At 44.7% G+C, this 26,500-nt stretch overlaps 1 protein-coding gene across 3 annotated transcripts in view; it reads right to left on the reverse strand.

Annotated features, from left to right (window-relative positions):
• disp1 (dispatched homolog 1 (Drosophila)) overlaps positions 1-26,500 on the reverse strand; it is a 132,105-nt gene that overhangs the window by 70,147 nt on the left and 35,458 nt on the right. For 2 of the 3 annotated variants that reach the window (XM_063222697.1, XM_063222695.1), the window contains exon 3: positions 15,428-15,500. The exons of the other annotated variant lie outside the window; for it this stretch is intronic. The gene's annotated coding sequence lies outside the window, so the exon portion shown is untranslated. The remainder of the gene's footprint in view (positions 1-15,427; positions 15,501-26,500) is intronic. 3 annotated transcript variants of the gene reach the window in all.

Genomic DNA, 26,500 nt, shown 5'->3' on the forward strand with positions numbered 1-26,500 from the left:
ATGCACGCATTACACAGTCTCGCTCTCTCTCACACACACACACACTCTCACACACACACACACTCACACACACACACACACACACACACACACACACACACACACACACACACACACACACACACACACACACACACACACACACACACACACACACACACACACACACACACACACACACACACACACAACAACAACATGACTACACACATACATGATTGCACAACACAAACACACACTTGCACAGATGCACGCATTACACAGTCTCTCTCTCTCACACACACACACACACACACACACACACACACACACACACACACACACACACACACACACACACACACACACACTCACACTCACACTCACACTCACACTCACACTCACACTCACAGTGTGTCCTCTGGATGGATGCCCTCCTCATTATGAGTGTGGGGATATTGTTAGTGACAGGCTAACAGAGTGACATCATGGGCCAGGTCACCAGTCCCATCCCACAAGGCAGCGCTAATGACGGTGTGTGTGTGTGTGTGTGTGTGTGTGTGTGTGTGTGTGTGTGTGTGTGTGTGTGTGTGTGTGTGTGTGTGTGTGTGTGTGTGTGTGTGTGTGTGTGTGTGTGTGTGTTACCCTGCTGGACCCACCCCACCCAGCTTTTAAATGATGCAGGTGCTGGGCTGTAGTGTACTGGGCTGTACGTGCCTCCTTTGCTTTCCGTTCCAAGGTCCTCGCTCCAAAGGGCACAGAAAAAGGCGGGTAGGGAGAGAGGGAGGGAGGGGACTGGCCAGCTAAAATGAGCATTTTTGTCTGTAGAAATCATGATTCGCTTAATAAAGAGTTGGAGAGAGTTATGTGGAGAACCAAGAGGCTTTGTGTTTGAGGCGACTAACAAGGCTGTACCGTGTATAAACGGCTTTGTTGGCCAGCTGTGTCCAAATGGTACGGACAACATCTGTGGACAGTTGAGCTCTCAGAATAAAGAGAATAAATCTCTTTCGTCTAGTAGAGTAAGATACATCAAGCCCATACTTTTCCTGGATCCATGTGGCGTCAGATGAACGCCCCTTTACCTTCTGAGACCTTGGGTTAGGAGACCTTTGGAGACTTACTGTAAGGTTGAGAATAAATGGAGTTCCCTTAGCTCTGTAGATGGTGGTAGCGCACATTTTCTGCAAGCCATTGGTCCAATTAAATAATCAATCAAACTAAGGGGTGTAACACGGTCAACTCAACCAAAGTAACAAACTGGGTGTTCATTCCTCAAAATTATACGAAATAAAGAGAACAGGACAGCACTCAAAGTTTTGTGTTTTTGACGGGCAATTTTTAACTGTTCTCTTTATTCCAATTCAATAATACAATGTAATGTAAAAGTAAACTAACATAATCTTCCAGGATAAGAATGCATAAATTATGTAGGAGAAAATATTTCAACGTGCAATTCAGTCTCAGAGCTCTGCGCACAGAGGAATGATATATGGTTTCTCCTTGTTTCAGAACGGTAGCCAGTGGTAAGTCCCCTATATCCTGAGATAATTTTCCATCTGTGTTTAATTGAGAAATATGACCACGAGCACCGCCATAACTCCTCTTGATCTGTCACACCGTTGGTATATCTACGAGCCCCTGTGTGTGTGTGTGTGTGTGTGTGTGTGTGTGTGTGTGTGTGTGTGTGTGTGTGTGTGTGTGTGTGTGTGTGTGTGTGTGTGTGTGTGTGTGTGTGTGTGTGTGTGTGTGTGTGCTCATGCACGTGTGTCTGTGTGCATGTCTATGTGTGCGCGCACATGTGTCTGTGTGCGCATGTGCGTGTGTGTGTGTGTGTATATGTGTGTGTGTGTGTATGTCTTTGCCATAAGAACTGCATAACTCGCCCTGATCTGTCACACAGTTTGTTCATCCCCCAGCCCTGAAGGCATCCCCAGCTCAGATGGCAGCCAGAGGAGAGCACAAGCCATAAATGTACCAGCTAGAGAAATCTGTAGGGGTGACTGTGTGTGTGTGTGTGTGTGTGTGTGTGTGTGTGTGTGTGTGTGTGTGTGTGTGTGTGTGTGTGTGTGTGTGTGTGTGTGTGTGTGTGTGTGTGTGTGTGTGTGTGTGTGTGTGTGTGTGTGTGTTGGAGGGGAGAAGGAAGGCACGACTCAGACAGTGGTAGTAGTAATAGCAGAGAACTCTCCGGTAATAGTGTGTGTGTGTGTGTGCTTGTGTGTGTGTGCACGCATGTTCATCCGAGGAACAGCTAGATGGAGTATTAGGGCCCCCATCCTGCCCCCATCCCCCAAACCCACTCTCCGGTGCATATACAAAGCATTAGTGGTCGGGCTTCGCACCTTGTGGCGGAGTAATTACTGCAAGTGAGTTATTGGGGCTTTATTGCTTACTGGAAATCAGCCTGCTGGACGTGCCGCCATGTAACCACTTCAACCGAGCTTCGACTGGAGCCCAGCGCACTGCTGCGCTCACAGGGTGGAAAAAAGTAGAAATAAAAAAATTAAATCATAAAAAAAGTTCTTCTTTGCCTCTCAGAATTGGCTTGCTGGTGGGTGCCAGTGCGTGGTAAACACAAAACATAAACACTAGTTTGCACAAAAACCCTTTCTTCATCCTTCTTCTCTCTCTGCAATGCAACATGAAAGCCATTCGGCCAAGTAAAATGTCAAAAAAAAAGGTGGCCCTTTTTTCGTCTGACATCATTCTGGGTGGACTGAATAGTGGGCAGCAGCGCCATTGGCAAAGGTTTACAAGGGACAAAGCTTACTGTAGATGGAGGAAAGTAGGGAATTTTTAAAGAGAATTTTTTATGAAGGAAATGAAAATGGTTGTGTGTATGAGAGAGAGAGAAAGAGAGAGAGAGAGAGAGAGAGAGAGAGAGAGAGAGAGAGAGAGAGAGAGAGAGAGAGAGAGAGAGAGAGAGAAGGGACAAAATGAGGGGGGGACAGGTCGAGTAAAGAAAGAAACGGTTTTAAGAGGAGTACAGTGCCGAACACAATCGCGGCTCTGTGAAATAAATGTGTAGGAAGAAAAAAAGACAGAGAGAGAGAGAGAGAGAGAGAGAGAGAGGGCTGATTTGTGTCATGATGGATGCGTTAAGCACTTTTCCACAGTGCGAGCTAGACGCGAAAGGGGAGGGAAAAAAGATTTAACAATGGTCTCGTAATGGGCTAGCTCCTTTAAAAAAACGCTTTAAAAAGTCCTAGCTCACAAGATTCTGCTATATTTATGGGGAACTAATACTTGACCACATATAAAACAGCTAATTACCTCTTTTCTGTAAGTCCATCTTCTGGTTTTCTCTTTTTTTTTAACTTCCCTTTCTCCCTTCTTCCCTTTAAGTAGGGAAAGGGTTCCCTCCTGCCCCTTCTACCAAACACCAGGAACTCTCGCCAAATGAGATCTGGTCTGAGATCCATTCATCTATTGCTTGGGCATTGTTGCAAAGCCAATGCACACACACACACACACACACACACACACACACACACACACACACACACACACACACACACACACACACACACACACACACACACACACACACACACACACACACACACACACACACTTAAAGCCGGCTAAATATTTGCACTTCCCAGATATCCATGGAGGCCTCTGTGAGCAGGCCTCTTTGTGCTGGCAAAGGGGGTCACAGACACAGCCACACTGCATCCTCCAGCCATCCTGGGCCAGACTAGCCCAGCCCAGCCAATCGAACCCTGGTCGGCTCTTTGCAACTTCAAATTAGGGGTGGGCGATATGACGATATTAAATCGTGAATCACGGTATTGAGTAAAAAATCGTCTCGAATCTGCCAAAGTGGAGAAATCGTATAGATCGTCTTGCAGTGAGGATGTTTATTATCAGTATCAGAGTGACGTTTTCTCACTTGTGTTGTTGTCTTCACTTTATTCTTTACATGATTGTAGGGGCCTATGATTTCCGCGATACGGAAAACATGGACGGAATCACAGAATGTGGACATTAAAACGGAATTTGGTTATAAACGCGGAATTGCACGGAATTTGCTCATTTCTTATGATAAAATTAAAAATCCATTATTTTCGTCATCATTTATCAGTCTAAAAGACATTTCAAACACAAAATATGGCCACGATATCATATCTGGCCCACGCGAGGTGATGCGCAAAAGTTCTATGCAGATCCATGATCCATGTCAGCGCATGTTGACAGTGAACGCATCTCTCTCCCAAGCGGCGTTTCCGATTGTCTCCCGCGTCCTAACACTGGCCGTCAGAGCATTGAAGAAATCTTAATTCAACAGCACTCAAATTTTGCCTAGTAGAACAGGTGAGGTCAGGCATAAACGCGTTGTCCTGACCGTCTGTTACCAAGACAATGCGATGCGACACAGAAAAGACGGGCGGCTCTCCACTGCACTTTAATAAATAATGGAATCATCCGACGCGAGGCACGAGTTTGGCGTTTGTTACAACAGACGTGACCCCTGTAAAATAAAAACTGATCAGGCAATGCTTTGATCATGTGTTGTTAAGTTTGTTGGCCACGGAGCATAGTGACTAAAAGTTAGCAGCAACTTTGAAAAAGGGTCAAGTCTTCATCAGAAGAAAACGGCCGTCTTGTAAAACATGTGTTTGTGTGAAACGGTAGACGGTAGGGACTTTGCGAGGCTATTTATTTAATGCCTACATATAACGTGACCAAAAATGTCTCTAATGCACGTTGCAATATAGCCAAACCTTTTCGAGAAAACCTGATGCAGCCCGAGTCCAACTTCAATGCACCAGAAGTGAATTTGCCTTCTAGTTGGGTGAGTCACGTGTATTTAATAGAATATATGCGCATGTACATTTCAGCTACCTTATTACCTGGAATATTTTTGAGGGCTGATATTACAAAAAGCTAGTAGGTAATTTTACTTTTCTTTTCTCTACCTACCATTCAACCATGAGTGGTTGGCTCTGTCCACCCACCAGTTTGAACTAAATAACTTTTTTTGGGGGGGTGAAAGGGGAAAATAATGTAAAAAATCCGATTTGGCAAAAAAATAAATACGAAAAAACGGAATTTGAGAAAAAATAAAACGGAATTTGAGAAAAAATAAAACGGATTTCATAGGCCCCTAGATTGCATTCCAATTGTACACTTTATGAGAGTATCATCAGTGTGTTAACATTTTATTGACTGCAAATTACAAATTGCAAGTATATGAAAGTTATTTTTTGTTGTTTTTATTTTTTGGATGGAAGATCGTGATAAAAAAAAATCGAAATCGAGATTTCATGTTAAAAAATCGCGATACAACATTTTTGCCATATCGCCCACCCCTACTTCAAATCATCAATTACCCCTTTCAAAGTTGTTTTGTTGTTGTGAAGGACGGGGGATGGTTGTGTGGGGTGGGTTGTGTTTGTGTGTTTTTATGTGTGGTGTTGGTAGTGGTGGTGGTGATGTGTGTGTTGTATGTAGGGGAGGGGGGGGGTGTTTACCAGTGGACATGCATGACAAAAGAGCAAGATCACTTCAAAAACACTGGCGGTGTGAATCAATGAAGTCCTTACATTCCTCTACCATCAACATACAACCCACGTATCTTAACCACCCTCCCTCTGACTCCACATTCCACCAGCCAGATATGGTGGATTTAATGAGTTCCCATTAGGGAAAATAATCATGAGAAATAACTGAGAAATACTGGGTGAATGACCATATTCTCACACACTCCCACCCACTCCGCTCCACTCCACTCCTCATGCTTCAGCCAGATATGTTGTAGGTGTAGGCTATTTTATGACTCCCAATTAGGAAAATGATCACAAACGTAACTCAGAAACATTTGTTAAATGACTGACAACATCATACAGAATTCAGGAGTACCAAAGTTTTTGTTCAGTCGAGACAGGTACCTCCCAAACATACGATGGAAGATGAATTATCATTCACTGTGCTAGGTCACTTGATGAGATTTCAGGGTAACGTTTAGACCGCTTTCATAAAAAAATTGGTTATAATCATTTACATGTCCTGCTTGTGTTTTTATTTGCATTTAATGAGATGCCATTTGAAAAATTATGAGCAACATAATTCAGAAATGTCCTATGACTGAGACACATTCCTCTAGTAGACAAAGCAGCAAGTGAGTATGTCATACACTTAACTAGCATTATAAATGTACATTTTCGAGAGACAAAGCTCACACCATGATACAGCTGTAAGTCAAACAATCTCAATAAAATACACTGATGAATCGGGCGACTTGGAACTGATTCTCCAGCAGATGATTATGAATAGAGGCACTAAATTCTCCAGCAGATGTGTCTCCAGCACAAGAGGGAAACGACAGCCCTGTTTTCCCACAGCCTAGATCAGTGGTTCTTAACCTGGGGTGCGGGCACCCCCTGGGGGTGCGCCGGAGAATTCAGGGGGTGCGCAGAATTTTGTTTGTGTTGAGGTTGTGGCCAGAATTCTGCCTCCAAACATCATAATTAGGCTAAATCAAGACCAAATTAAAACATGTTTTGGACGTAATGTAAAGTCATTAAAGTATTGATTAATGTCTAAAGCAAGAATCATTGTAATTATTCACTTAGATCATTTTTTTTGTGTGTATACACGTGTAGACGTTTGGGTTAGGGGTGCGCGGCTTGTGTATGGGGTGCTTCAAGAAAAAAGGTTAAGAACCACACGCATGCACAAAAGTGTCCCACAGACTAAGTTCTTTGGTGCCAAACACAGAAAGTCCTACAGTCACTCCATGAAAGCGACTGTGTGTGACAACATACAGTGATCCAGATTTTATCTGGAGCATGGATTCAAGAGAAAGACAGAGAACGAAAGAAAGAACGAAAGAAAGAAAGAAAGAAAGAAAGAAAGAAAGAAAGAAAGAAAGAAAGAACGAAAGAACGAAAGAAAGAAAGAAAGAAAGAAAGAAAGAAAGAACGAAAGAAAGAAAGAAAGAAAGAAAGAAAGAAAGAAAGAGAGAGAGAGAGAGAGAGAGAGAGAGAGAGATGGGGAGAAAGAGAGCTGCAGCATAAAGTAAGTGAGTGAGGCAAGTACTGCACGGAGACAAACACAGATGGCCACAGCTAACAAAAAACAGGTAGCCATTAGCATCTTTGTCTTCAGAGGACCCGCTTGAACTGGGCCACTGGAGCTAGGGCAGGGAGAGAGAGAGAGAGAGAGGGAGGGAGAGAGAGAGGGAGAGAGAGAGGGAGAGAGAGAGAGAAGCGCTAGCAGCAAGTGTGCCGCAGATAAACATTTCAGCTGGCTGGTTTAGCCCAATAAAAAGGGCAGCATTATCTGAGGCTGTGGGCGATCATCGTTTACGACACTAGATGATCAAAGCAAAGATGGTTTGAAGACTGCGCTGCCCTCATCTCTTCTGCGCCTTGCCTTGCCATCTGCTGCTTTGCCTTGCTTTGGCCATGTGCACTGCACAAGTTTGTAATCATTTTCCTGCAACCAGACAGACAACACAGCTGTGGATGGGTTCCTCTCGTAGCCGTATTGTGATTCTCTGTGAGACTGCGTTGGTGCCTCTGAACACATGCCCCCCACACCCATCAGGGCCAGTCTGGGTCTACAAATCAGGCCGGGCATTTTCAGCAAGGAACCGTTCAGCAGGCTTTAAGAGAAACAATGAACCCTGTGTCAACATTTCAAGTCATCTAATATGAGCCATTTTGACAACACTCAAAATGCTTAATTTACTACCTCCGCCAAGGAGGTTATGTTTTCGGTCACGTTGGTTTGTTTGTCTGTCTGTTTTTGTTTGTTTGTTTGTCAGGAGGTGAACAGGATCACGATCCAGATCCAGGATTTAAAAAAAAAAAGATTTTTCACCAATGTGGGACAGGGCGATTTGACATTCCAGTTTCTAACACAAAGTAGAAAGACTTGGAAAAAAATAGGGTGTAACATAGTCAAATGTTCTATCAAACATCTTCCTTCCTGTTTTGGATGGCCTTCTGTATCGGCATGACAGCTGATGCCTTTAAGGATAGGGTCAGGCTAAAATCATCAATAATCCACTGGGCACAAGCCCTGTATTGTGTGGATCAGTTGATTGGCCGCCGGCATCAAAATTTGCTCAACATTTGCACAAGATTAAACGTGTCATGTTAGCTGTGCTTCACTCCTGTTCGCTTGACTTCACCACCATCTCTTACCATGTAAGAATTAGGGCTGGGCAACGTTAACGCGTTAACATGCTTTAACTATTGAGGTCATTATAACACAACAATTTTATTAACGCGTAACGCAGCAGGTTTTTTTTAAGCCTTTTATGACTGTTGTTCGTTGGCCTTTATTTTGAAAGCATCAGCGCGCCTAAGTTACTGCTTCCAGCGACAGCTGGCAGAGGAAAAGACATCTCTCATTACGCGGCTCTGGAACACCATTTTGCGGTAGAAAGTTCTACAGCCCTCATTGCGCGGCTCTGTATCGAGCAGCATGTTCACCCCGGCAGCCCGCAAGCATAGAGGCTTCAGTATCTCTCCAGTTGACCTCCATGCCGCACAGTTATAAAAAAGATCGCTGGCCTAACACCTTGTTATGATGACCGTCTGTCAGCTGTCAATAATGCCACGCGGACTAAAAATGTCCATCGCTTATAACTAAGCACCCATTAAAAAGCTGAGATATAAAATTCCTCAAGGAATGTTTTGGCTTACATCACCCGCTGGGCATGCAGGCTAGTCCATGACACTGGGTCGGGGCACAGTTGAAAAATCAGCGGAAAAAAATGAAATGTACTTGCTTTTAACTTCTACAAATCACGCCTTTATATTCACCATTCATATCTGCACAAATTGACATAGTCTGATTTCACAGAGCCCATGCACGATTACCCATCATCGACGGCAACCCATGTCGTCAGCATTAAAGCTACTGTATTGTTTTGTCCTGTCAACGTTATTGTTTTGAAAGTTGTAATTGCTGTAAACAGCCAGTCAAATAGTTTGAAACAGCTTAAATAACAGTGCAGATGTGAGAGGGGAGGGAGAGTGGACGGAGAGCTCTCTGACAGAGCAAGGAGGGGCATTTCTCACAGACACACCTGCCTGCTGGCTGTTCATTTCAAATGACTGGTTCTGTTTCTTGTAGTCCCATGTTTGAGTTTGTAATATTTCAGTTTCAGTTCAATCTTAGTTTAATAATAGTACGCAATAATTTGTGTCATTAAGCCTACATTGAATAATAGGCTACTCCAATTTAGTCTGTCTTAGATTGGCAAATAACATACGTTTCCATTTTGAAAGCTATGTAGGCCTATAAGTTACAGTGCAAATGCAAATGATTATGATTGGTCTACTGCATCTTAGAAAATGTCAATTGCCTATAAAAAGAGCAAAGAATCAAATTGTGATTGGCTGTGATTGGTGATAATTACAGTGATTTGGTAATCTGTAATTTTCAAATAAGCAGTGCTTTTGAAGCTGCTTTTGAATTCATTTTTGGGTTTCGCGTGCTATGCGATTAACCAGGATAAAGTCATTGAATTAATGCGTTTAATTTTGTCATGTTTGCCCACCCCTAGTAAGAATGAATTGGACATTGTGTTTCCCATTTCCACCATCTGGTCTCACTAATTGAAAATAAATGCCTGAAGATGACGCCGAGATGGCCGCCAAGTGAAATAATTTCGCTAAAGTAACTTTGCCCTGTGCCTCTGCAGCCTGGCGCTGCCTTGCTTAACTGAAGAGAGGTCCTCATTAAAACCAAAATGGCTGCAGCAGGCCAGGAAAAGTGCGGTACAGTGTGGTGTGTGTGTGTGTGTGTGTGTGTGTGTGTGTGTGTGTGTGTGTGTGTGTGTGTGTGTGTGTGTGTGTGTGTGTGTGTGTGTGTGTGTGTGTGTGTGTGTGTGTGTGTGTGTGTGTGTGTGTGTACGTATGCGTGCACGCATTTGCTACAGGGGGGTTTGTCTCAGTAGGTAACCTATGACCTCTTCAAGGCAGCCAGAATGTGACAAGATGCAGCTGAACTTAAACTTCACACACACACACACACACACACACACACACACACACACACACACACACACACACACACACACACACACACACACACACACACACACACACACACACACACACACACACACACACACACACACACACACTTTTATTTGGAATGTGCACGGAAAAAAAAAACACAGGTCCAAACATTATTAAATATCACTGCAGAATTACAATAATCAGAAACTAAAACCATAGCAAAAGATGGATAGCTTTTGCACACATAAGATACAAATCATTCAATAATTCATTCATCATTCAAAATTGTGAACAAATTAGCTTGAAGAAGTTCTGCATGACCAAAATGCTTTAAAGGAGAATTCCGGCTGATTTGGGTTCATATGACATCTTGTGTAGATCAAGGGAAGTAGGTGTGTTTTTTGGGTTCCTGAGAGTCGTCTTTGGTGGAAAAAAATAAAATGGATTACTATATGCTGTATCACTTCGGCGATCATTTTTGCGGACGCCTGTGGAAGACGGAAGCTGAGAGAGGTGGGTGCACCATTTCTGATAACTCAAAATGTATCATGTCTGTGCTAGCTAATGGAATGGTTAGCCACTGAATGGACTTGCATTGGTACAGAAACCACGGCCAAACCGCTCAAAAGCATTTTGATGGACGCTATGGGCTTCAAAAAAGAAAGAAAAAGCTTGTCCGCTGGACCACGTTTAATGGAAAACGGCGCAATTGAACAACTTTGCGCAGCACACATGAACATTTCTCACGGTTTCCCCTTTGACCTACTTCCCTCTGTCTACACAAGATGTCATATGAACCCAAATCAGCCGGAATTTTCCTTTAATTAACAAATAGATGCATGTGGAATGGACCGTATGTGGGACTTTGCTTTCAACTGTCGTCAAACACAGTACCTCTGCCCGACATGGCAACAAAATGTACAACAGATGGACAAGCTATATACAAAGATATGGAAGAGTACTTCACCAGTATCTTTGCACACCACATACCTCTGTGATTGAATCGCCTCAAATTGGGGTGTGTGGACGTGTGTCCCATTGCCCTGTCTTTCTTTTTCAATGATCGACAACAGCAGGCATTTTAAACTCTATTACTTTTCACTAAAATACTCACAAACACACACCTTTTTGTCCTTTTTGGACCTTTTTGGACCTTATCTTGGTAAAAATCTGACTTCTGTGTCTGTGTGTGTGTGTGTGTGTGTGTGTGTGTGTGTGTGTGTGTGTGTGTGTGTGTGTGTGTGTGTGTGTGTACGTGTGTATTGGTACGTGTATGTACATTGGTAACGTGTATGTTTGTTCGCTCGTGTGCATGTGTGTGTGCTGCTCATGCAATCGTGTTGTGTTTATCGTGGGTGTGGAGTGATTTGGTGGACCTGTGGGAAAGATCACAGGTGCAACAGGCCAGAGAGAGAGAGAGAGAGAGAGAGAGAGAGAGAGAGAGAGAGAGAGAGAGAGAGAGAGAGAGAGAGAGAGAGAGAGAGAGAGAGAGATAAGTGTGTCGGCTCCCAGTTTATAGGTCACACTTGAGCTGCCTGCTCTAGCTGACCTCGTCACAGCGAAACGAAAACAAAGGGGCTAAGCTTTTTACTGTGCCTGTTGGAACATGCTCAAGAGATGAACACAGGGTCTCTCTCACAGTGTGTGTGTGTGTGTGTGTGTGTGTGTGTGTGTGTGTGTGTGTGTGTGTGTGTGTGTGTGTGTGTGTGTGTGTGTGTGTGTGTGTGTGTGTGTGTGTGTGTGTGTGTGTGTGTGTGTTTTCTAAAAGGGTACATCATAAACAGTGGATGACTTTATTGGATTATTGTGTCGAATTACCACTCTTATTTTTGGCTCCTGCCCCTGTTTTTGCCATAAAATAGTCATTTCCTTTATTTCTTTCTGCCTAACCTCAACTTTGGAGATCAAGGGTGCATTCCATTATTCTGACTCCTGTCCTCCACCTGTGCTTGTGGCCTTGCACATCGCTCTGATGTCAGCCTAGCCACAACGACTTTTGGGGGACTTTTCCCGAATGCAAATGAGAAAATTACCTTTGAATTGCGCTTTTGTGAGATATTGAATTTAAACTGTTGTCACTGGCGTCTTACGACATCATCACGAGGCTACAAGCACAAGGGAAGGCGGGAGGTTAGGATCATGGAAAAAGCCCCTGGATTGTCCTCCATCACTGTAGCCAGGAAAATAAAACGGTCTTTAGTTCCACGGGTGGGGAAAAAACATGGGAGTGTTTTGAAAACTTTATAAAATGGCTTCCAAAAAACAACTCTGTAGTCTTAAGTCGGCATGGTAACAAACCCATACATCATTGTAAACACATTCACTCCTGTCAAGTCGAGTCAAGTGAACTTTGTCAAAAATCTATGTAACAGGGTTAGCACAGAAGTTTATAATGAGCACTCCCATCTATTGCATAACATAGGCAGTTCCATACAATATGTATACGCATTTCAGTAAATGCATCCCACCTATTATGTCTATATAATGTAGGCAGGGCTGCTGAACGCTTTGGACAATCTGAAGGACCCTCTCATCCAATACACAAAATGTAATGAGGACCCAATTCTGGTCCTCCCCTTTCCAGGACAACTGAACCGTTTGTCCATACCATCAGCTTCCTTGAACGTAGAGGGGGTGAACATGGACCATGCACTCAGCGACCTGTCTATTGAGTGAGCACAAATAGAGCCCACAGCCAAATGGCACATTGGAGGAGAGAACTACGTGGGATTTTTTTTTTTTTTTTTAATTCCATTCCGCATCTTCCCACGCCCAATGAATTTCTGGCCAAACTGCCCGCCCACAACATGCCAGCCTAATGCAGCAATGTGCATGTGCCCTCCCACAGACACCTGCAGAACTATGAAAGAAATGAATGACACACTCCTCAGACTGGCATCAAGTAAAGGCGTATGTATCGCGAGCCAGTGAATTCCGGGTTGAGTTGCAACGCCTTAACAAATCAAGTCGCGGTAATCAATGTCACCGGAAAGCACTTTTGTCACGTGACGAGGTTCACAAAGTTTTCCTGCCGTGTCTGCAAATTTCTGTTGCCACGGCGAATTTCTGTTGCTCGACGTGAAAATGCGCTGCTGTGCCCTGACCAAAACCATGTGGTAACCTGTTAGAAAAGCAACGTTTCTGCTGCTTTATTTTTTGCCAAGAACAGCGAAACAAGCAGGGGGGATGGCAAATTCGCAATTGTGCGAAATTGTGCCCAGAGCAAAACCATCCTTAAAGCTAACCTGTCACAGGGCGTTGTGAATCATGAGTCAACATGCAAAGGCTTTGTGCACAAACGCAATAGAGGGTTCAAGTTGGCGGATTATCTTACTTTTATGATGCCATGTTGCAATCCTGATGCAGAACTCCACAGTGGAGGTATTGAGGAGGAGGCAGCTTTGCGGTAGCCTGGTTCACACCAGACGGTGTATGTGTAGCTTCGGCGCCCCCTGGCGGAGCAGAGCTTCACACACTACCGTCTGGTACACAGCCATAGAGCATGCTCCGTCTCCAACCAGAAAATAGACGGAGAATTTATTTCTTAAATATAAACGGTAACTCACATTGAGGAGTCACACCACAAGCATGAGACGTCCACTTAAAGTGTCCGGTGTCAGTCCGAAACGGTTAGAATACATGCAAACAGATCATGCCTTGCACACAGACCGGACATGTCCGAAATGCTCCTTGAAAATAGAACTCGAGCCTATTCTCCTGCACGGACGTCCGGGTTCAATGAGCGGGCTCCATTGAAAATGAATGGCTGATGCCCGCGAATAGAATACAGACACGTTAAGTGAACGCGAATATCTCAGTGTGTTTCCACCGTTAGTGGTTCGCCATTTGAGTCAATGCATCCCACTACACAACACAGATAGGTTGGCCTCTGCCGTGGCTCCAATGGCTATGGGTTTCGCCAGGGACATGGGTTTGAATCCGGCCCGAGGTCCTTTCCAGATCCTCCCACATCTCAAACCCACTCACTTCTTGTCACACTCTAAACTCTGTAACTGTAGACCTTCTGTAGTGCAGGCTGTAGCCGGGCTGTGACGCAGCCTCTACAAACAGCACTGTTTCTAAACTAACTGTGCACTAGCAAAGTTCTCTATGCCTCGTTTTACATGTCAACAACCCTGCGACTCTGCGGAATGAAGTATTGAGCAACTTTGAGCCTCGTAAAGAGGTGCCAGTCCATCACAGCAGAAGCTAAATTTCAACTAGCTCTTGGAATTCTGACTAGCGCCCGAACTTCGGAATGTAGGGGACCTATGGAGGCGAGGTATGTGTCAAAAGTTAGGGCTCAGCATCACGTTTTATAACAACGTAAGCAATTTCACAGCATATTTATCCTTAAATGTCAGCCTAGGCATGGAAGTCATGAAGGAATTGCGAGGGTCATGCAACACCATTGTCATTTTTTTTATTGTTGCGCGAGTATTTACAAGCAATATGCTATGGGTGTCATTCCGTGATTGTGGAAGGGATGTCTCAATTCATAGGGGTTGCGTTTCAAGTCCTACCCCTTATTGCTCCGTTTGAAGGGACGAAGGTCAAGGGGAAGGCATAGGGGTAGGGGTTGGAAATGGGATTCGGCCTAGGTCATGGATGGGCCATCCCTTGCCATCCTCTCCTCTCAGCCTCGTCTCTCCTCTCCTCTTAGCCTTGTCTCTCCTCTCATCTCTCTCCTTCCCTCCTTTCCTTTCTTCTTAGTCTCGTCTTTCCTCTCCTCTCCGCCACAGCTGCCAGGAATCCCAGCTATGTTTACCCAGAGCCCCGCCACAAGCATGACGACTTTGTTCCCTTCGTTCTGCAGCGACCAGCCACTATCAGCCACCACCCCCACACACACACACACACCCCTGTCTGCCTAGTCCCCTGATAAAGTCCGCTTACAGCAGACACTTCAAATTTACCAAGAAACTGTCCAGAGTGACTTGCAAGGATCCAGTCTCATCTCAAGTGGCATTATGTGTATTTGAACTAGTGGCAGCAAACGTCTGGAACACAGAGGCGGAGAGGGAGGGAGAATGAGAGAGAGAGCGAAAGCGACAAATAGAGAAAGATATCGAAAGAGAAAAACAAAGAGGGAGGGAGAGAGAAAGAGAGAAAGAGAGAGAGTGTGTGTGTGTGTGTGTGTGTGTGTGAGAGAGAGAGAGAGAGAGAGAGAGAGAGAGAGAGAGACAGACAGAGAGAGAGAGAGAGAGAGAGAGAGAGAGAGAGAGAGAGAGAGAGAGAGAGAGAATGGAAGGAAGTGGAAGGGAGACTGGAGCTTTTGGAATTGGAAAGGAAGGGCAGAAAAAAAAGAGCAGAGTGTGTTTGACAGACACGCTGAAAAAAGGCCCACACCTCACCCGTCAGACTGAAGTATGCCTGAGTAAAGACACTCCAGTCGCCTACTCTGGTGCACAACGCTGCATCTCAGCAGCATGTGATACCCACATAAATGGAAATTAGGCACTTACCAGAGTAATCTGTCTGTTCAGATGGGTGATGCTGTGCATACGTTCTGATTGGACAATAGCTTCAGCAAATCAGCTGAAAGAGAGAAAAGAGAGAGGGAGAGAGAGACAAGAGAGACAGAGAGAGAAAGATATATAAATTTCGACAAAAGACAAAAGATACAAGTAACTTACAGTATGTGTGCCCGTGTAGGTGGGTCAGCACTCAGCAGATACATTTGTGAGCGTGCATGTGTGTGTAAATGTGCAGGTGCATGCGCGTGTGTGTGTGTGTGTGTGCTTTTGGTCTGGTCTGTGCGAGGAGCAGATCTGGTCTCTGCGAAAGCCATCACTGGCCCCATCCCCAGACAGGCAGGATAGGGACAGTCAGGGTGAGGAGGAGCCGCTTCGTATTATAAACTAGCCTGGCATCTGTAGTCAACACTAGGCAATAGGTATTAGGGCTGCAGGGCCGTTGACATTTTTGACCGGGCCCTGGACAAAATCATGAGAAAGGTCCCCGTACTCAATAGTTACACTGTAACCTCTCCCTGGATCAGCGACAACAGACCCCTTTTCCCTCCCCCCTGTCCGCATCCCTGCTAGGCAGCGTGACATGTTTACGACTCCCACAAGTGCAGCGTTGGTGAACCCAAGCTGTCCGTTTCCCCCAACTCCTCCAAAACTCCAGCATGCGGCTGCTCCCTCCCCTCCGCCTCTCTTTCATGCAACTGACATGGAAAAAAGCCACAAAAAGAAGAATCGAGCAGTAAACACCACACGTGACGTGTGTGTGTGTGTGTGTGTGTGTGTGTGTGTGTGTGTGTGTGTGTGTGTGTGTGTGTGTGTGTGTGTGTGTGTGTGTGTGTGTGTGTGTGTGTGTGTGTGTGTGTGTGTGTGTGTACGTCCACAGGCGTACCATTTTGTCCAAGCTTGACAGGAGAGCAAACAAACTTAGTGAAAGGTGAAAAAAAAACACACACAAGCATTCACACGTTCACTACTGTCTGTGAGTGAACGAGCAAGCATTCAAAGACAAACACATTCAAATACATACGTACACGTGCACACACATACTATGGTCTCTCCCTCACTCCGTCTTCCATCTCGCAAAAACACACAGTCTCTATGTTCTCTCTGTCTCTGATGGCCACTCTCACACACACACTCACACTCTAACTGTCGTGTAGAAAAAGGGGCATGCGCTTGAAATGCTTGTCTTGATGAATACTGGCCCCTGTATTTTGTGTGTGTGTGTGTGTGTGTGTGTGTGTGTGTGTGTGTGTGTGTGTGTGTGTGTGTGTGTGTGTGTGTGTGTGTGTGTGTGTGTGTGTGTGTGTGTGTGTGTGTGTGTGTACGTGTGTGTGTGTGTGTGTGTGTGTGTACGTGTGTGTGTGTGTGTGTGTGTGTACGTGTGTCTACCGAGCCAGGCTGGGGCTGCACCGGGCGTCACCTTAATTGGGGGAGAAAGGGGAGAGGAAGGAGGGGGCGTCTGTGACAAGCTTCCTGGGGCTTTCAAAAGCCACCTCTCAGGACGTCCCCAGCTCTAATGACTGCACCCTGCCCCACTCACCTTGACCCATGCCCCCCCCCCTCCATCCACATGTACACACCTCTTCAGCCCCCCATTCCTGTGTGCCGTCAAACACACACACACATGCATACACTCTGTCTCGCTCTCTATGTCACACACACACACGCACGCTGTCTATCTCTCTCTCACTCTCTGTCTCTCCCTCTCTCTCTCTCTCTCTCACACACACACACACACACACACAGTCAGCCCCCCCTAGCCCCCTGAGCGGAGGTCACCAGAGAGAGCACAGGAGCGGAGCAGCTCAATGGCTGTTAATAAGGTCGTCCGGGGTCGATGTGAAGATTACAGAGCCCAGTAGGGGTGCTCAAAGCCCCCTTTCAAAAAACGGGGCCGGCGAAAGTGTGTGTGTATTTGTGTGTGTGTGTGTGTGTGTGTGTGTGTGTGTGTGTGTGTGTGTGTGTGTGTGTGTGTGTGTGTGTGTGTGTGTGTGTGAGTTTGTAGGGGGGTAGGTGTTTGGAGGGCAGAGAATCTAACAATCTACCGGAGAGCAATAGAAATGGTTGAGGGTGGCTGGGGGTGGGGGTGATGTTTTGGTGTTGGGCAGTCGGCAGGGTATTCAAGCAGTGGCCTATGGAAAGAGGTGAGAGTGGAGTGGAGAGAAGTTTTGGGGGAGTTGGGGGGTGGTGGTGAATAGTGTTATGGGCATTGGCAGACTTCAGCAATGGCCGTGTTCCTCCAACAACAATGTGGCTGCTGCTGCTGGCCCTTCAATAGCTGGCAGGCGGGCAGGAGGGAGGGCAGGCGGGCAGAGGGGGCTATGGGGGCCCGAGTGAAACAGAAGTTGGTTTGGGACCGCCATGGGAAACATGTGGTTCGCATCGGCAATTAACGGAGGTGTGTGAGGGTGATGACAAGACGAGTGGAGTGGCGGAAAGGCTTCACGGAGCGAGAGAAGTGCCCACTTCCATTCGTTAGAGCTGGCCTACATTAACACAAGGGGGAAGGTGAAAAGGGAAGAAGAAAAAGAAAGAAAAAAGAGATGTATAGGCCAGAAAAAACATGGGGGTCCATGTCGGAAAACATAAATGTAAAGGAGCTTGAAAAATACAGATTTGCTTTGGCAAAACGCGTCGGCAATGATTTTTCAGGTTTCGCTCCATTTGTTTTAGTTACTGATTCCTCTGCTTTGCCTAACAAAAACCCACATAGGGAACACCTTTTTAAACAAACGCGGCTCAAGAAAATTAGTCACTCGCTAACATTGCCTAATCCTTAAAAACAACGTTCCGGGCCGGCAGAAAAGAAAAGGGGGCTACGGCCCAGGCTATAGTTTAACTCAACGCTGACCACATCCACACAGCGTCAACGTTTCCTTTCAAACAGCGCCGGGGGGATTAGAGAGTGATGTAAGGTAAGAATCCATAATCCTCTGACATTGTGTATCAACATCACTTTTTTTTATAATATTGAGGCCTCTAGGTTCTCCCTCACCCTCCCCAAACAGCCCAGCCAACCCCATGTCTCTCTCTCTCTCTCTCTCTCTCTCTCTCTAAGATATGTACGCGTATGTAACCATTTACCACAGGAAGCATGTGGTCTGTATTAGAGAGCAGGGGGGAAAGGAACATCATTAGCATTTGACAAGAAAATAAATCTCGCTTCACCACAGTGCAGCTTGCCCTGTTTTTTTTTGTTTTCAAAAACAGCAAATAATTACGATATGATTATGTTTTGCACGTGACTAATAAAAAAAAACTATCCACAGGAAATCCTCTATGGATGGTTGTTACGTGAAGTAAAATGCTAGGCATGTTGCCAAGAGAGTGAGGCTTAAAAAAAAACACAGACTCGATGCCGTCTTGACACCAAAAGAAAGCAATTCATTAATTTTGTGGAAAAATGTGATATCAAGACTCACAAGAGGACTATTTAAAAAGCTGTCAAAGAAAATTGAACAAAGCCAAAATAAAAAACATCATGCACTGTGACATCTCGTTTTTTTTCATCTTTTTGGAGAATGTTTCCAATTTAGCGGCCACCACCACCACGAGGCCCCTTGTTGCTAGACATCCGTTTGGCCGTAGGAATTCACGTGCTTCACGTTCATTCTTCTGCTCAAAAAAAGGGAAAAACAGAAAAGCGATTTCTTCGTCTTGCGTCTCTCCATCCCTCTCTTGCCTGCCTCCAACTTGGCTGTCCACGCTGACCCTGGCTGTTGCTACCTCCTCTTCCTCCTCCTCCTCCTCTTCCCCATGGCCCAGCATGGTCCCTCTGCTCCCCATTACTGCAATCAGCTCCGGACGAGGCCGAACCAGTCAACACACATTTCATCCCCAGTCAATCCTCAGACTCAGAGTCAGACTCAAGTCAGTTCGTCTGTCAGGCTTTCAGGACGCTCAAGTGGACACGGCTTTCAATTATACGCGCATCAATGAGGAAGCATTATGCGTGCATCAGTGAGGAAGCATTATGTGTGCACCAATTGAGGACATTATGTGTGCATCAATGAGATAAAGGCTTATGGAAAAGGCGTAAAAGATGGAATTAGACATACCCTGGCTAATGTTTGACCTATGCAGGGGCCTAGGCTTTGGCTAAGGCTTCTAGTTAAACACTCTGCTTTCACATCCACGGTTCACGGTCCATTAATATGTTATTGAATAAAAGAGTGATAGGATTTGGTCTTGGGGTTCTAGTCTGACTTACTGTTAATAACACACCCATCATTAAGGAAGTGTTGGACAGTACTATGCATCAAAACACTATAGCAATGAGGAAGTGTTGAGAGTGAATAAATGAATGAATGAATGAATGAATGAATGAATGAATGAATGAATGAATGAATGAATGAATGAATGAATGAATGAATGATTTAGTGGAGATGTATCACAACCCTGCCTTGGAGGTTAAAGATGGGTAATTTCACGTGAAATCAGACACTTTGGGCCCCGAGCGACCCGGATTTCCATCATACTTGGTGTGCCTTTTCAGTAGCAAGGTAGCACCCCAGAACTGCATTGGTTTGAATCTGACACTAATATTAAGGGAGAAACAGACTAGGAAAGGTTCACATGTGAGGGTAGGACACTATACATTCAGCCTTGAATATATCAGTCAGTGTTAGTCACAAAAAGATGCCTGTGGTGTTGTTTGAAAGCTTTTTTCTGACCCTACATATTACACAATCACCTTGGAATACAACTACTCTCAGAATATGAATTATGATAAATTGAAAAATTAAAAATTGAATATCTAAAAAACTTATATTTTAAAATGGCCAGTTCCTTGTCCAAACGTAGCCGGCAATGTCATGAGCAGCACCTAAAATGCTGGTGTTCGGTTTGTTATTCATTTCAGAGAGAATTTGACTCACAAATATGGCATCATACAAACCACTTACTAATAATATGGTAATACCATAGTAGCATCACATGACAAGAACTAAAAACAAAACAAAAATGGTCAGTGTCCATGGTCCCAGGTTTCAGAAACTAAGGCAGATGTCCATTTATACACACCAAATGATGATATGTGAATGTTTGAACATTCCTTCTCTGTGTACCTGTGCCATCTTCCCTTTACCGTACTTTAAAGAGATAATCAATGGCTACACTCTCATTTTGTACTCTACTAGTGCATTTGAAGCAGCAGCTGTGTCTTTTGTAGATAATGTATAAGTACGTCCCGTTGCAGTTACAGGTTCCACTACCAGAAGTACATCCTGATGATCCATGACAAGTCTATCTGGTCTGAAGGAAAAAGTGAAGGATGGAGATGGCCCATGAGGATGCAGGAAGTTCAGTTTCACCTCTCCAGTGCTCGGCATACATTCCTCAGCACATGCTAGCCACCAGTTGCCATCATATACAGCTACAACATACCCTTTGATGCTTGAAAATGTAACACATTCCTTTACTGAGCTCACTCTTTCAACTCTGCTTCCTTCTCTGAATGCTGAAAATGGCCTAACTTCCACTGTGTCCATTGACAATGGGCAGAAGCTGTGTAGTTTTTGAGTACCTGGAATAGTTCTTGCAGATTCAAACCTTTTCAACAGGTTCTCAGCTTCATGATGGCACATCTCTGTTGTGGCAAACTGGCAATGGATGTTCTTGACATTATCCTTGACTGACTCCCTTGAACCAGGAACGTTTTTAAAACTATAGTTTTGTAATTCAAGATGCTATTCAATCATTTCACTGGAACAACCAGTGCAGGCCACAATCCATCCATTTGTATGCTACTACCAAGATCAGTTGAAACTGGGAAAAAAAAAATCTGTTTTGTTGTTATTTCAGACTGCAACATTCATGATACAATTGCTGTACATCTGTTTCAGAAGCTCCTAATTCAGTTCCTCAGTGACACTCCATCAATGACAGAACGTCCAAAGAAGATCCTATATTTTTTCTGATGGCTGTGCTGCACAATATAAGAACCTTAAAAACACAACAAATTTGTGCCACCACGAGGCAGATTTTCACATACCTGCAGAGTGGCACTTTTTTGCCACATCACATGGCAAAGGTCCATGTGATGGTGTTGGAGGGACAGTTAAATGGCTTGCTGCACGAGCAAGTCTGCAACGTCCTATTGACAATTAAATTGTAACGCCATACCGACTGTTTGAATTTGTCAAGGATAATGTCAAGAACATCCATTGCCAGTTTGCCACAACAGAGATGTACCATCATGAAGCTGAGAACCTGTTGAAAAGGTTTGAATCTGCAAGAACTATTCCAGGTACTAAAAAACTACACAGCTTCTGCCCATTGTCAATGGACACAGTGGAAGTTAGGCCATTTTCAGCATTCAGAGAAGGCAGAGTTGAAAGAGTGAGCTCAGTAAAGGAATGTGTTACATTTTCAAGCATCAAAGGGTTTGTTGTAGCTGTATATGATGGCAACTGGTGGCTTAGCATGTGCTGAGGAATGTATGCCGAGCACTGGAGAGGTGAAACTGAACTTCCTGCATCTTCAATGGACCATCTCCATCCTTCACTTTTTCCTTCAGACCAGATAGACTTGTCATGGATCATCAGGATGTGCTTCTGGTAGTGGAACCTGTAACTGCAACGGGACGTACTTATACATTATCTACAAAAGACACAGCTGCTGCTTCAAATGCACTGGTAGAGTACAAAATGAGAGTGTAGCCATTGATTATCTCTTTAAAGTATGGTAAAGGGAAGATGGCACAGGTACACAGAGAAGGAATGTTCAAACATTCACATATCATCATTTGGTGTGTATAAATGGACATCTGCCTTAGTTTCTGAAACCTGGGACCATGGACACTGACCATTTTTGTTTTGTTTTTGTTTTGTCATGTGATGCTACTATGGTATTACCATATTATTAGTAAGTGGTCTGTATGATGCCATATTTGTGAGTCAAATTCTCTCTGAAATGAATAACAAACCGAACACCAGCATTTTAGGTGCTGCTCATGACATTGCCGGCTACGTTTGGACAAGGAACTGGCCATTTTGAAATGTAAGTTTTTTAGATATTCAATTTTTAATTTTTCAATTTATCATAATTCATATTCTGAGAGTAGTTGTATTCCAAGGTGATTGTGTAATATGTAGAGCCAGAAAAGAGCTTTCAAACAACACCACAGGCATCTTTTTGTGACTAACACTGACTGATATATTCAAGGCTGAATGTATAGTGTCCTACCCTCACATGTGAACCTTTCCTAGTCTGTTTCTCCCTTAATATTAGTGTCAAGTTCAAACCAATGCAGTTCTGGGGTGCTACCTTGCTACTGAAAAGGCACACCAAGTATGATTGAAATCCGGGTCGGTCGGGTCCCAAAGTGTCTGATTTCACGTGAAATGACCCAGGTTCAAGATTGAGGTGGAGGGGCAGCCGTGGCTTTGTGGTTAAGGGGAGGATTTAGATCAGAGGGTTGCAGGTTCGAATCCCATCCTTCCACTCTCACACTGCTCTAGGGACTGTAACCAATACCCTGTACTTAAAATAACTGCTGGTTGGTTTGGATAAAAACGTCAGCTAAATGTAATGCAATGTAAAAGGTTTGTGAGTTTTTCTCTCTGCCAAGGTAGATGTTTGCTTTGGTTTTTCTACTCCTACAAACAGAAATGGCAAGTGTTACATTTCAAACTGATGTAAAGTGAATAAACAGTTAATTACAGTCCCTGTGGGTGGCTTTCTCCCACAATGATCTCCCTCTCTCACATGTACACAAACAAATGTGCAAAAACACACCCACAGACAAACAGACAGACAGAAAGACAGACAGACAGACACATGTAAAACACAGACGCACACAGGGCCTCATTTATAACAGTTGCGTACGCACAAGACTGCGCACGCCAAGTTCACCGCAAGGTTTGGTATTTATATAAAAAGAACTTGGCGGTAAATATGCGCAGGTCCATGCAAAGTTTGACCCATGCGTACGCACTAAACAAAAGAGCAAACGCGGGACCTCGGGAGGTAGCTGGAAGAACGACCCGAAATTGGTTGGGGGAAAAAAAAAACGTGTTTCACAATAGCCACTTTTACACTAGTTACCGGTAATCCAGTTCGAAATGAACAACGCGGTTGGTTGTTGTTTGGTTGGTAATGGTGGAAAATAAATAGTAGGCCTAGCCTGGCCTATCCATAGCTACATGCATGTTTTGTAAGGAAGTAATCGACCTATGCTTCAAATTTTACATTTAGGGTACATTACATTTGGAAATACCCTACATTTTGTTAATCACTCACCAGGGACGTGCACAGGAATCTAGAAGGGCAACTGCTCTAACCTGAAGAAAGGGCAACCATGCTTTATAAATCTGAATATTTTCTTGCGTACACACATCCTGAGATTCATGTTTGCGCCATCTCTTGGCGCATTTCTTCCGCAAAGTATTATAAATGAGACCCATGTTTGAGTGTCTGGAGCAGTGGTGGATTGACAGGGATCACCCAGGCAAACAAACAAGCACGCACACACGCACGCACGCACGCAGGCAGGCAGGCAGGCAGGCAGGCAGGCAGGCAGGCAGGCAGGCAGGCAGGCAGGCAGGCAGGCAGGCAGGCAGGCAGGCACACAGGATTTAATTTGTTACATTCACGCACTTACTGCTCACACACACCTCCACAGGCCAAATAACTTTCCCGTCACTCTGGCAACACAATCCTGGAAGACAGGGAGATCAACACACAAAGACCTGCACGAACGCACACACGCACACACAAACACACACACACACACACTTGAGTCTCATTTAGGTTAAGATTCATTCTATATATTCTATATGTTTGCATGCTACAGTATGCAAACAGTCCGAAAGGCTCATTCTAGTCTAGACCTTATGTGTCTCGGGTAGGTGGCGCCATCCCCTCAAAAAATAAAAAAAACAAGCGTCTTCCAACTTCCAGACAATACGACAAAATAAAAAAACGGTCCAAGGTTGATGATTTGGATGAGTGGATGATTGTTTAAGGTTCTGAGCTCTAAAACTGAAAAATATTGTATCTGTTTAATAACCACAGCTATCTCTCTCTGTCTGTCACTCTCACTCACACACATATACACACAAACACGCGCACGCCTGCGCAGACGCCAGCGCAGACACGAGTGCACACTCACACTCACACACTTCCCCCTCCAATTAAACACTAACTAACTTACTGTATAGCCATTACAGAACAGAACTCTCTCACACAGACACAGAGGAGGGTACAGCACGGCACACTTTCCCCTCCACTTAAACACGAGGCCTTGGTGGAATGACTCATCGAGTCGGTCAATTCTCACTTCGCCTCGCGTCTGGGCTCAGGGCTCATTCACACGGAAGCCTTACTGACTTCTTCTGCTGACTGCAGGGCATCAAAGAAATGAAAGAGGCCCTTTCAAGACTTCAGAGAAGATCATGGAGGGAGGGAGAGAGCGAGAGCAAGAGAGAGAGAGAGAAGGTGAGAGAGACAAGCCATGATTTTGTACCATGCCAGGCAGCCAGCGCCCGGTGGATAAACCAATTGGGCAAGAGCTTTAGGAAAACCTTTACTTTACTCTGCAGAGCCAAGGGACTGATGCCAAAACACACTCTTGCGGAATTAAATCTTTCTGCCCAGCTTATGCCAACAATTAGTTTTAAAAAAAGATGGCAGTTATAATTTAAATGCCCAAGGGTTACAATGGACATACCATCACCCCACACCTGCCAATCACATTCAACCACCAATATTTTGACGACCTCATCGTGATTGATACATGCTGAGTAATGATGGCCTGACCCAAGCCTGGCCTGGCCAGTAGTGATGCGCGGGTGGGTGTTATTTTAACATCCGCCCCAACCCAACCCATTAGATATTTCCACCCGCCCCGCGAGAGATTTCAAAGCAACCCGCCCGACCCGCCCAATATGACCCGCAAAAAATAAAAATGATAAAAAATGAAATAAAAACATGTCCTGTACAGATGGCTAATTTTAAGCCAACCTAAAGGAGGAGGGTTTGCACTTTTAACACCTAGGTCGCGTTAATCGACAAATGTCCGTCAATGACGGATTCTTTTGATAAATGACGGAAAATTCTGAAGACTGTCCGGATTAGACTATATTGAGGGTGATAATAAATGAATGACAAGTTTAAGTAAACCCCATATCGAGTAGAGCAAATGTGCATTTCAATTAGGCATTGTTATCATCAGCGCAGATCATTTCTGGCTTCTATCCCTTTCTCCCTGCTTGTCATGCCATGCGCAGTAGCTGGGCTGTGCGGCCTGGGCTGTGCGGCTGGCTGCGCCGGGCCGCGCGCCTCGGCATTTGCTCCAAATAATGAATTAAAATAAGATGTTGCATCAAACGTCACTTAACTCCTCGCTTGAAACATAAAAAATATGCGAATAGCATGTTTGCTATCCTGTGATTCTCTCCCTCCCTCCCTCCCCCCTCCTCTGCTCCGCTGCTCCAACTTGAGCTTTGAGTCTGTCTGATGGCTAACTGCAGAATGGACACACCCCGTCATTCTCATTGGATGTAGATAGAAGTTTAATTTAATTTAATTTAATTCCCTTCTGCATCAGTTATCAATAGGATTGGCGGCAAGTATGACCGCGCAGCTCTGTCATGATCAATGGTTTTATTTGCATTTCTTTAATGTACCACCACTCCAAATCCAAATAAGTCAAGACAATCAATGGAATTCTCAAAAGTAGGCTATAGCCTAACCCTGACATATTATTCTAATGCAATGTTTAATGTGACACTACAGGCCAAACCAGACAGAACTATATGCATTTTAGGAGGTCCAGTGGATATGCATATCGCCACCCTCACTCTACCGAACTGAGTGGGCGCTCGCTTAAAGCTTGGTAGTAGCGCAAATCACCGACAACATCGCGCTCTTGCCAACATCTAAAGAAGGGACAAAACCTAACTGTGAGCCCTCCAAAACCCAATGACGTCCTCGTAACATTCCTCGAGACTGTGTGACTGTATTCGCGCTTCATCTGGCATATTCAAACCGTGCGCCTGAAAGCAACCTGCATAAAGCTCTTCCGGGACAAAAGTAAATGTGCGTAAATCCACGCAGCAGAAT

Source organism: Engraulis encrasicolus, chromosome 18 (assembly GCF_034702125.1).
Source record: "Engraulis encrasicolus isolate BLACKSEA-1 chromosome 18, IST_EnEncr_1.0, whole genome shotgun sequence".
Classification (NCBI taxonomy): Eukaryota; Metazoa; Chordata; class Actinopteri; order Clupeiformes; family Engraulidae; genus Engraulis; species Engraulis encrasicolus.